The sequence below is a fragment of the Ursus americanus genome, unplaced genomic scaffold, assembly GCF_024610735.1.
Source record: "Ursus americanus isolate L20-20 unplaced genomic scaffold, mUrsAme1.1.p SCAF_143, whole genome shotgun sequence".
Lineage (NCBI taxonomy): Eukaryota > Metazoa > Chordata > Mammalia > Carnivora > Ursidae > Ursus > Ursus americanus.
This window is the reverse complement of record NW_028273725.1, coordinates 85,658-90,162: the sequence shown is the minus strand read 5'-3', so window position 1 is coordinate 90,162 and position 4,505 is coordinate 85,658. Positions and strand designations below refer to the sequence as shown.

General features: G+C 51.2%; 1 long non-coding RNA gene across 1 annotated transcript; it reads right to left on the bottom strand.

Moving 5' to 3' along the window:
* Nucleotides 1–2,396: 2,396 nt before the first annotated feature.
* Nucleotides 2,397–3,925, bottom strand: LOC148106689 (uncharacterized). Its single transcript, XR_015723620.1, has 3 exons — nt 3,728–3,925; nt 3,425–3,617; nt 2,397–3,233 (listed from the first exon to the last, which is right to left on the bottom strand). It is a non-coding gene; the product is annotated as an uncharacterized LOC148106689 (long non-coding RNA).
* Nucleotides 3,926–4,505: the final 580 nt, after the last annotated feature.

The window sequence follows — 4,505 nt, the reverse complement described above, 5'->3', positions numbered from 1 at the left end:
ACTGTTTCCGTGGGAAGCCGGCATTTTGCAAAGGGGTCTCAGGGCCGTGGGCCTCGGGTGTCCCTCCGGCTCCCCAAAGCACAGGGACGAGGTGAGGGGCTTATACCATGCCTGGGCAATGTTGTTTCTTACACCTGGGTGTGTGGCATTTTGTTGAGCTGGCTACCCCCACTTGGGATAGGTGTTCCACGGCAAGCACCTATTGTTCGTCGGAAGCCGTTTTTGCCCCAGGGGTCTCCGGGCTGTGTTCCTTGGGCTTGAAATCCTGCTAGCAAAACCGCCGGGTTGAGGGAAGGGTTCAGACTGTGCCTGGGCCCTGTGGTCTCTTCCAGGTCAGTGTATGGCATTTCCTTCCCCTTGCCACAGGCACCTGAGAGCATGTCTGCACGTGGAGAAAGACTTTCCCGTGGGTAGCCGGTTTTTGTCAAACGGGTCCCAGTGCTCTGCTCCTCTCTTTTCACTCCTGCTGCCAGAAGCCCAGGGAGGATGGGAGGGCTTAGAACATGCCTGGGCACTGTGGTTTCTTCCAGAGAAGTGGAGGGCATTGGCTTTACCTTGCCACAACCACTTGGGATAGGGTCTGCACCTCAGGAAAACTGTTTCCGTGGGAAGCCGGCTTTTTGCAAAGGTTCTCAGGGCCGTGGGCCTCGGGTGTCCCTCCGGCTCCCCAAACCACAGGGACGAGGTGAGGGGCTTAGACCATGGCTGGACAATGTTGTTTCTTACACCTGGGTGTGTGGCATTTTGTTGAGCTGGCTACCCCCACTTGGGATAGGTGTTCCACAGCAAGCACCTATTGTTCGTCGGAAGCCGTTTTTGCCCCAGGGGTCTCCGGGCTGTGTTCCTTGGGCTTGAACTCCTGCTAGCAAAACCGCCGGGTTGAGGGAAGGGTTCAGACTGTGCCTGGGCCCTGTGGTCTCTTCCAGGTCAGTGTATGGCATTTCCTTCCCCTTGCCACAGGCACCTGGGTGCATGTCTGCACGTGGAGAAAGACTTTCCCGTGGGAAGCCGGTTTTTGTCAAACGGGTCCCAGTGCTCTGCTCCTCTCTTTTCACTCCTGCTGCCAGAAGCCCAGGGAGGATGGGAGGGCTTAGAACATGCCTGGGCACTGGGGTTTCTTCCAGAGAAGTGGAGGGCATTGGCTTTACCTTGCCACAACCACTTGTGAGAGGGTCTGCACCTCAGGAAAACTCTTTCCGTGGGAAGCCGGCTTTTTGCAAAGGGGTCTCAGGGCCGTGAGCCTCGGGTGTCCCTCCGGCTCCCCAAAGCACAGGGACGAGGTGAGGGGCTTAGACCATGCCTGGGCAATGTTGCTTCTTACACCTGGGTGTGAGGCATTTTGTTGACCTGGCTACCCCCACTTGGGATAGGTTTTCCACAGCAAGCACCTATTGTTCGTCGGAAGCCGTCTTTGCCCCAGGGGTCTCCGGGCTGTGTTCGTTGGGGTTGAACTCCTGCTAGCAAACCCGCCGGGATGAGGGAAGGGCTCAGTCGGTGCCTGGGCCCTGTGGTCTCTTACAGATCAGTGTACGGCATTTACTTCACCTTGCCACAGGCAGTTGTGAGCATGTTTGCACGTTATGAAAGATTTTTCCGTTGGAAGCCGGTTTTTCTCAAATGGGTCTCCGTGTTGTGCTCCTCTGTTTTCACTCATGCTTCCAGAAGCCCAGTGATGATGTTAGGGCTTAGAACATGGCTGGGCACTGTGGTTTCTTCCAGAGAAGTTGATGGCCTTTGCTTTACCTTGCCACAACCACTTGTGAGAGGGTCTGCACCTTAGGAAAACTGTTTCCTTTGGAAGCCGGCTTTTTACCTAATGGGTCAGGGCTGTGGGGCTCGGGTTTCCCTCATGCTACCAAAAGCACAGTGACGATGTCTGGGCTTAGACCATGCCTGGGGAATGTTGTTTCTTGCACATAAGTGTGTGGCATTCTTTTTACTTTGCTACAACCACTTTGGATAGGTTTTCCACATCAAGAACTTTTTTTTCTTCGGAAGCCGTTTCTGCCCCAAGTGTCCCATGCTGTGTTCGTTCGGGTTTATCTCCTGCTAGCAAACTGTGGTCTCTTACAGATCAGTGTATGGCATTTACTTCACCTTGGCACAGGCACTTGTGAGCATGTTTGCACGTTACGAAAGATTTTTCCGTTGGAAGCCGGTTTTTGTCAATCTCATAGGGAAGAAACAGAAACTCTTTGGCATAACCTGACTCACCCAGCATCAGGAAAGCAGTTCCAGAACTCAGCCCAGGGCCCCTGTCGCCTACCCAATTGTAGCCACCACCATGCCTCTATCGAAAGGAATTCCGAAAGACTCTCCTCTGACTCCACTACCAAAGAAACAGCAGATTGAATATGGCACTTCAAAATATCGAGATGATACATCTGGTATAGTTAGATACACAAGGTTTACCTTTATTTTTTTATCGTTTTTTATTACATAATGTTATAGTCTCCATACAGTATAGTAAATTTCGATGATACATTAGTTGCATATAACACCCAGTGCACCATGCAATATGTGCCCTCCTTACTACCCAACACCAGCATATATTTTAAACAGCAAAATGCTGCTCTGAATAATTTTGAATTTTCCCTCGACCCCCATTGTAACTCTTGGGATGAAAAGACTAATCAGTGATGAAACATCACCTTTGACAATTGGAAAGACATCATCCATATTTGTATGTGACGACAAAAGGCCATCTAACACTAAATGGTGGCCACTCACCCATATCTTAGGCCCAACTGTATAAACACTGTCAAACGTATATCTTAAAAATAGACAAAGAGTAAACCTCACCTTCCCTTTCTAATGAAAGAGTGTTTCTAGGAAACAGCTGTTCAAAATACATTCATAAGCAGTCAATGAACAGAGAAAATGGGATCCCCTGCAAAGTGCTCCAAGCTCAGAAACTAAGTACCTCCTTCACCAAATTCAGAACGCTGACAACTATTACTTAAGTTTTACTTCATGGCTCAACTAGAGAAAAGAGAAAAACCCAGGAGATGGTGGGTTCATGAGAGGTTTTACTTCCAGTCCTGATGTGGATATGACATTTCTCCAAATGGACCTGCCGCTTTCTCTGAATGCTGGATCCCGTGTCAAGCTGCCTCACTGACTCAGATGCAGACGTTCAGAACGTAGGGTGTCGCGGAGCCAGAGCAGAGAAGTGTTGTCAGATGGGTAGAAGCAGCTCCTCGGACCTAAAGCCTGCACACCTGCTGTGGTTTCTGGGAGAAGGGGAAACATAGACTTGTCTTTTAGTAGTAATTATCTCCCAGCCCATTGCCACCATTCCCAGGAAACAGCTAGCACAATGCTGAAGTTGGGTAAGGGCTCTGGGCCTTCCTAGCGCCCCACCTGTGCCTGAGGGAACAGGGAATACCCTGCTGAACTCGGGGAACTGCTCAAGGTCCATTACCTGCACTGTGTCGGGGGACAGGGGCACCGCACTGAAGTTGGGGACTGTGCGGTCCTTTCTCTCGCTCTTCTTGGGGAACACGGGAAACCCTGGAATGTCTGCGAACCATCCCACAAAAGCTTTGCTGAGCGGGTGCCCTGGAGTTCCTGGGTCTGGAGTGTATGGCCAGTTGACGGAGACTAGGCAGAAGAGACTTTCAAGGGAAAAAGGAAAGAAAACTGAGTCTCCATGATGAACTCTCTCAACATGCCCTTCCAGAACCCTGCCTCTTACCCGGGGTGCCCCTACTCCCAGAAAGCCCACCTATGGCCACACAGCATGCATTCACCCAGCCAGGAACTCCACAGGTCCACTCTCTCAAAACTCCACTTCCTTGGCTCCTGGTCTGCGTCCTTGGGCTGCTCCGGATCTGCACACAGAGACGTAGCTCCACCCCCATGGGGTGATTGCTTGGGGAGTATGATGCTTCCAACTCCTTGAATGCCAGGCAACCGGCCCCATGACTCACAACTCTGGGAGTGCAGAGGTCCAGGAGGCACCTCCTTGGCTAAACGCCCTGAGCAGGCATGACAGGGATCATGGGCAGGGCTGCAATCACACACACACACACACACACACACACGGCCCCTTTCGCGGACCCCTCTAGCTGCAGACCACCCTCAGAGCCCTGCCCCTTCCCTTCTGCACCAACCCTTCCTGCAAGGGTGTGCCTGGTTCCTGGCAAGGTCAGCTGCTCTCAGACTGTTCCAGCCTTGGGCTTTAGGAAATGCAATGCTTTTATGCATATCCAAGGCAATTTTAAGCGCCAAAAGGAATGCTCCAAGCGGGAATAGCTTTGCCTTCTTGTCTCACCCATGGAGTGGATAGTGCTTCTCAGACCTTCAAAACATCCTTCTAGGGTGAGCCCATTTGTGCTGCAATCTATATACACATGCTTAGTTCTACAGGGAAGGAAGGAAAAGCCGGCCTTCTGTTCTGTCGCGGTTGTGAACCAGGAACATTTATTTTTCACTTGAAAACAGAGTGTTATTGTCGACACTAAATGAAGGAACCTTTTAAAACATTTTAGAGAGGAAGGAAG